General features: G+C 34.9%; 1 pseudogene across 1 annotated transcript; it reads left to right on the top strand.

The window, feature by feature from the left end:
- Positions 1–379: 379 nt before the first annotated feature.
- On the top strand, positions 380–5,966 carry LOC143588677 (protein DETOXIFICATION 24-like; annotated as a pseudogene). Its single transcript, XR_013145149.1, has 8 exons — positions 380–827; positions 938–1,479; positions 1,975–2,061; positions 2,153–2,209; positions 2,344–2,582; positions 5,125–5,150; positions 5,654–5,740; positions 5,824–5,966. The product of XR_013145149.1 is annotated as a protein DETOXIFICATION 24-like (transcript).
- The last annotated feature ends 4,565 nt before the right edge of the window (positions 5,967–10,531 follow it).

Genomic DNA, 10,531 nt, shown 5'->3' with positions numbered 1-10,531 from the left:
TTTCAACAATTTTCAATCATTCCATCTTATATATAAAACACTTAAATCACTAATTATTTGAATTCCGTGTTTACTTGTATCTTTAATGACAAATTCAAAATTACATATTTTATTCAATAACACACATTATCAATGCCTACTTATTAGTTTGAGCTTTGAATATTACTATTTATACATTATAACTAATGTGTTAAATCGGACTTTTTTAAATTGAACTATAAATGATTTGAATTTTAAATAAGTTTACACAATACTGAAATGTTTATTTTAGATAAAATTTAGTTACTTTAATTGAATAATTCAAAATTGTATTTCAGTTATAAATGTATGCACACACACATTAGTTCATATATTTGAACCCCAAATGGCAAAGACTCAATAAAAGCTCACACCAACTCCTAATAAGCACGAGCTTGATTCAGACTCGTTTGTATGCTCAAGCTCGAACTCAATATAAGCTAGACTACAACGAACTAGACTTCATGTAGCTCGATAAAAGCCTGAGTCATTTTCCATCCCACATTGGTCATGGTAATTTGGGCTATTCAAAAGCCTTAGTCTGTGCAATTATCGTTTCCAGGATGGATGATGGGATGGAGACAAATCTTCTTCAACATGAAGAAGAAGAGCAAGGTCCCCTGCAACAAAGGATATGGCACGAATCACAAAAGATTTGGAGGGTCGCCTTGCCTTGCATCATATCAAGAGTTTCTTCATTCGGAACTATCCTTGTCACCCAGTCATGTATTGGCCATGTCAGCGGCATAGATCTCGCTGGCTATGCACTTGTTCAAACACTTAGCGTCCGATCTATCAATGGAATACTTGTAAGTTCATGACCATACTCTGTCCTTTATAATATTTGTAACAAAGTCCACATATATGAATTCAATGTAGCGTAATTATCATTTACCTTATGTTTTGATTTTATCGACAGTTAGGGATGTCTAGCGCAACTGAAACCCTTTGTGGACAATCATTTGGAGCCGGCCAACACCACATGATGGGCATTCACTTACAACGATCATGGATCGTTGACTTCATTACTTTGACCATCTTGCTCCCAATCTTGATCTTTGGTACCCAAATCTTTAAACTTGTTGGTGAGAAAGATTCGATAGCAAACAGTGGTGGATACATATCTTTATGGTTCATCCCTTATGTCTATAATTATGTTTTTAGCCTAAATATACAAATGTATCTACAAGCACAGTTAAAGAATATGATTATTGCATGGCTTTCGGTTTTTCAATTCGTTATCCATATACTTTTGTCATTGCTTTTTGTGTATAAGTTGAATTTGGGGGTCTCAGGTGCCATGATTGCACTCTCGGTGTCTTCATGGTTCCTTGTAATCGGAGAACTGGTATACATTTTTGGAGGATGGTGCCCTGATTCTTGGAAAGGATTCACAATTGCTGCTTTTAAGGATCTGAAGCCTCTTGTGAAGCTTTCAATATCTTGTGGTGCGATGCTCTGGTAAGTTTTTGTGATCGTCAATATATAGCTAATAAATGACTAAAATTTTGTTGCTTACTATTTCGGACTTAATTAAAGTATGTTGGAATGCTATTATGCTAAGGTGGTATGGTGGAGTGGAACTAACATTTTTGTGACACTTACAGATCTTGTTTTAAAGTTACGTGCAATTCTTTGCTAATGGCTCAGAATCGCTAATCCAGAAAAACAAAACGGGTTTTGATACCAACGACAGGCGTCGACTCTTTCTTTATTCAATAAACTCGACTCCCAAACTGGACACTTAAAATAAACTAAACAATCAATTCAAACTCCAACCAATTTTAACATCATCTCAACTTCAATCCTTATCTGACTCGTTTCACATGTGTATTAACTCTGAATTGTTCCAACATTCACAAAAGCTTTTTAATCTGGTTTTATTTTACATTGTCAACAAGCTTAATGTGGTTTAACATCAAATGTAAAATGCATTCTAACCATCACTATGTGTAGCTTGCAGCTATGGTACTATGCCGTTTTGGTTTTGCTTGCTTGATACATGCCAAATGCTGAGGTTGCAATCTCCGCCTTCTCCATTTGGTATCGTCACGTATATATTCTTATTTCTGCCTTACGTGTCATTTTATAAAAAAGAAACTTATAAACTCACTTTTTTGCAATTCTTTTACAGCTTGAACATTAACTCATGGGAGTTCATGATTAGCCTAGGCTTCTTCGCTGCCGGATGGTTAGTTATCAAACAATTACGTTGCGAAACTGACGCAAACTACATGTCATGTACTAAATGTATAGTAAATTCTGATTTATGTTTTTGTATATTTGACTGATACGCCTTATATTGTAACTTTAACATGTATAAAGTGTCCGGGTGGCTAATGAGTTAGGGTGAGGAAACTCGAAAGCAGTGAAATTATCTATAATACTGGTGATGGAGATTTCAACTGTGATAGGCGCATTCTTCTTTGTTCTCTGTTTGGTGTTCCGGAAAAACATTGCATACTTGTTTACGAGTGACGAAAGAGTTGCAGATGCAGTAACAGATCTTTCTTTGCTTCTCTCCCTTTCGATTTTATTGAACGGAATTTATCCCGTACTCTCAGGTAAGCCTTTCCATGTTTTAAGATTTAGTTAGTCAAAATTTATAGGTTTATGTCAAAATGTCTAGGCTTTAATCAGTGAATTTATCCCGTACTCTCAGGTAAGCCTTTCCATGTTATTGAACGGAATATATACGCCCCTTGACAACAACCAAATGTTCAAGTTCACCGTGTTGACATGATCACTACCTACAATAACCAATGATTAACAAGTCAAAAACAAACCAGTAAAGTCAACATTCAAATTCATGGTAGTATATAACATTTAATCAACTTCAAACCAACAATCACACAGATGTTTTTGGGAGAAATCACTAAAGCTTTCAACGGTATAAAATCAGTAAACACGTAAGGGACAAAGTAATAAGAGCATCTACAACCAAAAAACATGTCTAGTCAGCTGTCATATCATAAAAACAGCATCATTTAAAAACACCCAAAATTCACCCAATAAGCAATCATAAAAATATCCAAAAACATTGTCATGTCATCACCATTTTTTACATTTGCTTTTTAATTATCTATCTTTTTATTTCAGTAAAATATATAAAAAGCTTCTAAATATTTTCGACGGAGGAAAAATTATAATAATTATAATTTAAAAAATTTAATTACTCTTAAATTATCAACTGTTGATTTTAATATAAAATATATAAGGAATTGCTAAATATTACAGCAATTGTAATAGTTGTAAAGGTGTATGAAAATTATGACGGATAGGGGCTGTATATGTATGTATATATAGTGGATTGAGAGGGAAAATTAGAATAACTAGTTTTTAATTAATATGTTATTAAATATAAATATATAATTATTATTTTTAAAATCCGTAGATTTCGGTTACAAAATTCAATGCAAAACTCAATTGGGAGCTACTCCTCCAACTAGTACTATATATAATTTTATAATTTAGTTTTCAGTACAATACAAAAATACAAAAATTAAATTAGCAATTTTTTTTTATTCAAGACCCAACCTTACCCCGCATTACCCCACCGCCAACAAAATGGTGTGCTTTAGCTTGTTCTTGAGAGAGAAAAATGGATCATAAAAATCACACTCACAATAAGTAAAAACTAGTGAGGGAAACACTCAAAAACACTATCTAAAAGTTTATTATCGTGGATGGTCTAATGGATAGTTGACCAATTAACAACGATTTGGGGATTTAACTGTACACATAAACTTAAACGGGCTTATGAATGTTAGGATCATAGAGCCAATTCAGCATAAATGTTTTAGCTCAATAATATATGGTTAATTATTTATTATTAACTAGGATATAGCCCGTGTGATACACGGGTGGTTAAAAACATAAAACGAAAAAGTTAAATTTAATAATATACATAATAATATATCACACGGGTGGTTAAAAACATAAAACGAAAAAGTTAAATTTAATAATATACATAATAATATATCTTATAGATTCATAAGATATAAATAATTTCATAAAACACATAGAGTAGTAAAAATAATTTGTATTTGTATTTTATAAGAAATCAAAATGGAAGGTTGTGAATCTATAACAATTAAGAAAATGAGGAGGCTAATATCAATTCATCCTAATTAAGTTGGTAAGTCACAAACATTTTAAATTCAAGGTCTTGAGTTCAATTTCTACCAACATATTTTTCATTTTATCATTCATGAAGGGAAATTGCAAAAATGAAACTTTTACACTTGACAACCTATATGGAGGGTCTAATTGAATGCCATGTGAATAAAATGGTTTTGCTATAATATATTAGTTAGATGTGGTTTAGGTATCATATGTACATGATCCTAATGAGGGGAGTACTCTATGGGTTAGGATTTGAACACTAATCCAACAAATATTTAACTTAGGTAGACCGGTTAATCGGGTCGAGTACTAACCGGCTTTGATAAATTAATAAACAAAAAATCGGTTACCCACAGGTAAAAACCGGTTTTTAATAAAATAATAATTAAAAAATCGGTTAACCGGTTAGTAACCGGCTTTATACTGAATAATAGAAACCGGTTACTAACCGGCAGTTAGGATCGGTTAGTAACCGGTTAGTAACTAGTTAGATTTTCGGTTAGAAACCGGTTAACCGATTTCTGTATACACCTCTACTCACCACTAATTGGGTTCAACCATAATAATAACATTATTATGTAACTTAGTCATTTATCACATTGTATATCCAAACTTATACACACACACATATAAGTTGGTTGGTCTGCAGATTTGTTTGAAGGGTGACCATAAGTCATGTTCGTTTGGGCCTATCAGGCCAGGATCATATCACCTATGATTATGGACCATTGAAGTTTACAACTTCTTACCATTGTTGTTCAAATCAATAACTCCGTTAGTTTTTTAACATTGGATGAAGGGCAAGACGGTCTTTCTTACAATCAAAAACTAGACTAAGGATTACAATCAAGGAACTGATTATCATAGTAATATCTACACAATATTTATTAATTTCCTACTTTATCCCCTAATTTAAATATTTGAAATATCTCATTTCTTGATGTTTATCTTTCTTTTTCAATATTTTCCCCTTTTGAGTAGCATATCCCACAAACAATCTTTATATGGTATGGGCAATTTTATCAAACCAGTTCCAAACTAAATTAGACATTTCATAAACGGCTTCTTCCGACCCTACCCATTTTTGTCATAAGTCTTTCAAACTCGAACCGAATTAATAGTTTTTTTAAAACACCCATCATAACCTGTCACCTCGCCCAATTTGACCCACAACACCACCTGTTTTGTCAGTTATACATAACCTAATGTCACAACAATCAACATTAATTAGCAATAAAATAGTCCAAACTGATGAGCACGTGCCATTTAGTTTGCATTATGTTAATTTTTATAGCTAGCAGTTAAGCATTCCCATGAGTACATGGAGTCAAGATTCACACATGACAGATCTTGTTGCTTTCTCCTCTTCAAGTTAAGGTGCATAAATAGGAATCTTAACGCCTCTTCAAGTTAAGGTGCATAAATAGAAATCTAACGTCTAATTGAAACCAAAATCTTAATTTTTATGGGCTAGATAATCTATATATAATAAGTTCAATTTACTTGATAGGGTATATGGATGGGAATGATGGGAGGTGTTCTAGCTCAAACTATTACGCTTATATATATGATCTGGAGAACAAACTGGGATGATGAGGTATAAAGTTAAATGGTTGTAATATTGATTATGATTTTTCGACATTTTCCTTCTAACCGACATTTCTGCATTGTCAACCGTAGGTGAAGAAGGCTTCAGAACGTCTCAAGCGGTTTTATGTGAAATCAGAAGAAAATGTTGAGCAAGTTTTTGATTAATCGTAATTAAGAACTGCACTCACAAGTTTGTTTGTACTTATTATTTCTTAACTCAAACTATCAACAGCATTATCAGGTGTATTGCATGCACCATATGACCATTACTCATTTTCCCCTGTTATATATGTGTCTCATCCCATAAGCTATTGGTGGGATTTACTAAGTATGACAATGATGATGATATATGTGTCCCATGACCACTCTCGTCTTGTTTCGTTGGACTTTTCCATGACTCATGTCACATCTTTCATCTCCTAATCAATCTTTCGTGTAAATCTTTGAAAACTAATTGATTATACTTTTAACCAATATTTTTCCAGCAGCCATCTAGCACAGTCTCACTCAGAACAAGATTAAAGTTTCCAATGATGAGATAGCTCTATATGAGGGAAATAGTGGAACAAGTTATGAACTAAGAAAATCCTCTAGGACAATGTCTTTACCTAAAATGTTTTTCTGACTATATAGTTGAAGTTGGGAAAGTTAAGTATGGCTTTGAAAAGGTTGTTAACTATTCTCATTTATCTTAAAAAAAATTATTCTTTTTTTTTGTCCGGGTTAAGTAAAACTTTTGACCCGAGTTGTTTTAATGAAGCCATTAATGATCCTAATTGGTTAGAAGCCATGAATGCTGAGACGGAGGCATTACATAAAAATAGTACATGAAACTGAAGAGGTAGGGACCTACGTACACCCACCTAAAGACCATAGAAACTTTCACCAGCAGACCCTCAACCTCCGCAGAATATTAATACTCATCAAGTACTGGAGTACATGACCTTGGCGAAAGTCCCACCTCACGCCAAACATTCCCTCTGAAATTTCAGAAAGTTTGACTCTAAAGATCTTCTTAGATATGGTGCAAAAGAAAAGTATATCGATGAAAGGGACTTCCAACCAATAGAATGCCGAAAATGCATCGTTGATAGTATTACATAGTGCAAATTAATGTCACCATTAGTCAGCTATTTTATTCACAAACTCTCCTTAGGCACGTGCAAGCTCTTTGATTAGTAGACTTTCTGACATAGCAATTGACCCATTCTTTCTCTCCTCCCATCCAACTATAAATACCACTCCACTTCCAACGGTAAAGGGACCTCAGTCTATATATACTCACTAGTATTTGGCGATTTTTATTATTTAGTCCCTTGTACTGATTCTTTTGTCGGAGGGTGGTTACGAGAAGACACCCCCTAATCTCCTTCTCGTAACGAGCTCACGGTATTCTGTTTTGAAAGTGGTATCACTCTAGTCAACCGGATTATACTTGAACTCTTGTGGGAAAAGCTAACTATAACCTGAGAACTAAGCATCGGGCCAATGGTGGTTAATTTAGTGTTTCTTCATGTTCTTTATTGTTGATCTTCCTACAAGTAGCTAGGAAACACGTTGGGTGTATAGAATTAGATACAAGTCTAATGAAGAGGGAATTTTTTTTTTCAATATAGGAAAAATATAAGAGAGTAAATGGTGTAGAAAGTGTGTCACAATTTTATTAAAATATATCAATAAAACTAATAAAGATACTCTTTTTATATCCAAAATTTCTAGCAAATGGTTTATAGGATAGAGAACCTTTTTTTTTTTGTAGTTGATCTGTCGTTTGAAATGGTCGGTCTCAAAAGTTTTTCAGTTGTCGTTAGATCTTGTCTAGTGACATGAAGGTTTTGTCTTAGATCTGCCATTTGAAACGGTGGAACATATAACATTTGAAATGACATAACTTGAACGGTACATTCATCAGTCAAGTAAATTTCAGATATGGCGTACATTAGAAATCTGCCATTTCAAATGGCATGTCACACATTATTCTTATAGCTTCAGCCGTTTCAAATGACGGATTTTAGTCAAAACCTGCATGTTAATGTGCAATCAAATAAAACAAAACGAATTGGCGTTAACTTAAAATCGTTTGTTATGCATTATACACTTCTATGGGTTATCTAAAGTTTCACATGTTTAGAGAGATTGACTATTATCTTGTTCAATGTTCACGTCGAAAAAGAAATGAATAGATGCAAATATCCTCCGGCCGGCCACTATAGAAAAAGAAAACATCATATTTATATCATTGCAAATACTTTGATCTATAAATTCAAAATCGACCAACTCTTGAAAAGGAAAGCAGTTAATTTACTCTTATGAAAACTAATAAAATATTCTGCCGTCTAACATGCTTCCAAACCTTATTTTCCTTGACCCCACCAATAACTTCGTGGTCAACTTGTGTCCGTAAGATTAGAGGTGGTCAAAAAAACCGGTTACGGAACCGGTTTGGCCGGTTTAACCGAAAACCGGTTTTTTAAAAACCGGTTTTTTTAAAAACCGGTTTGACCGGTTTACGTAACCGGTTTACGTATCGGTTATAAGTTTTGGACCCAAAACCGGTTTTATAACCGGTTATAAAAAAAAACCGGTTTTTTTTTAATAACCGGTTATTAAAAAACCGGTTAACCGGTTTTTAAAATAACCGGTTATTACCGTTATAAAAAAAACCGGTTAACCGGTTTTTTAATAACCGGTTAACCGGTTTAACCGGTTTTCGAACGTTACCAAACGGCCTTATAGCCGTTTTTTTTGTGTTTTTGACCGTTTTTTAGCCGTTTTTTTTTTGGTTTTTTTACCATTTTACCCCCACAAACATCTATATATAGTTTAGGTTGGGTATTGGTTAGATCACACTTGATTATACAACTCCAAAAGCTCTAAACGTTTATTTCATACGCGATTATACAACTCCAAACGCTCTTCTTTCGTAGTCGTTTATTTCATACTCGAGTATACCACTCTTAATTCGTAGTCGATTATCATGGCCTCCCAAAGTGCTGCTTCATCGGTCAACATGGGTGCCTCGAACACGGGAGAAACCGTCGTTCGGGTCATCCCCACGAAACGAAACCAAGATATTTGGCAACATTTCGACCTATGCGAAATGTCTAACGGAACCCAAAAAGCTAGATGCAAACATTGTTTGAAGTTTTATAACAAAGAAGCAAACTCCAGTTTAAGAGCTCATGTAGAAAAGCCCTCTTGCAAGGTCTTGAAGGACGAATCCGGAAGTAGTTCGCAGCCGGAGATGACGAATCAAGGAACGGTGTTTACGTACGACCTTGAAGCGGTACGTCAACAGTTTGGCAACTTTGTGATTCAACAATCACTTCCTTTCAACCACTTCGACAACCCTCAATTCACGCAGATGATGCAAACGTATGTTCAACCACGCTACCAACACGTAAGTCGTTCGACCCTTAGAAGAGATATGCTTAAAGCATGGAAAAACGCTAAATCCGAACTAATTTCATACTTTTCAAACTTACAAACTGGTGTGAACTTAACCACGGATGTGTGGTCGGTACCTAATGGTTCGCCCGACTCATACATTTGTGTGACGGCTCATTGGGTTGACCCCCGGTCGTGGCAAATGATGAAACGAACCGTTGCGTTTCAATTGTTTGATTACCCGCACACGGGTAGAAATATTTTTAAACTCTTGGATAAAGTCATTCGACAATACAAGATTGAAGATAAAATCTTTTCAATATCGTTTGATAACGCGTCCAACAATACGGCCGCGGTTGGCCATTTAAAATTAAAGTATAAACCTATCTGTGATGGAGCGTTTTTTCATAGCCGATGCATTGCACATATTATCAACTTGGCCGTGCAAGATGGGTTAAACGTGATCGAAACGCAAAGAAACAATTTTAAAAGAATGTTACGAGATGTTTTTAGCAACAATTCAACATTTTCAAGATACAAAAAATTTTGTGAAGAAGCTAACTGTCAATGGTTGGGGCCTAATTGGGATTGTCCAACAAGATGGAACTCGACTTGTGAAATGTTTGAGAAAGCCATCCAACAAAAACAATCGTTAATTGCGTTTCATCAAATTTTGTCAAATAGGGGTAAATGTGCACCGTACGATCCTAGAAACTGGTTATTGATTGAGATCGTTACGGAGGTTCTTCAAATTTTTAAATCTTGCACAAGTAGTTTATCCGGGGTTTACTATCCAACAAGCCCCATTGCTTTACCAAAAATTGCTGTCATGTGCACAAAGTTGAGTGACCTTCATTGTAGGGGTGCACCTTATTTTGATATGGGTGTAAAAATGAAAGAAAAATTTAAAAAATATTTTCAAGAACTACCCGCTGTTTTGACCTGTGCTGCTGCGTTAAACCCTTGCATCAATGTTGGTGGTGTTGAAGCTTTAATAGAAAAAATTTGTGATGAGCTAGGGTTAAACGACGATCAAAACCCCTATTATAGCCAAACTTTAAAGAATGATTTCAACACCACCTTGGCAAACATGTATGATGTTTACCTTACAAGATACGGGTCGTCTTCCCAAATTCATGACTCGTTAAGAGCTGTTGCCCAATCCCAATCCCAAACCGACCTTGAAATGGGGATGTACTACATGATTTGGGAAGACGCCGGTAAACGTCAAAGGGTAAACACCCCAAGCAGTGAACTTGGAAGGTATGGTGGTACCAACTTTGTGAAACACATGACTCCGGATGAATTTAGAAGTCTTGATTTGCTGGCTTGGTGGAGAGGTAAGGAGGATGAGTTTCCGATCCTCGCCGCCATGGCCAAAGATTTACTAACGGTCCAAGCTTCCACGGTA

The sequence above is a fragment of the Bidens hawaiensis genome, unplaced genomic scaffold, assembly GCF_021521415.1.
Source record: "Bidens hawaiensis isolate Kalapana, Puna unplaced genomic scaffold, B.hawaiensis_p1.1 tig00036687_1, whole genome shotgun sequence".
Classification (NCBI taxonomy): Eukaryota; Viridiplantae; Streptophyta; class Magnoliopsida; order Asterales; family Asteraceae; genus Bidens; species Bidens hawaiensis.
Note: the sequence above shows the minus strand (reverse complement) of the source record. Positions and strands in the feature narration are given on the sequence as shown.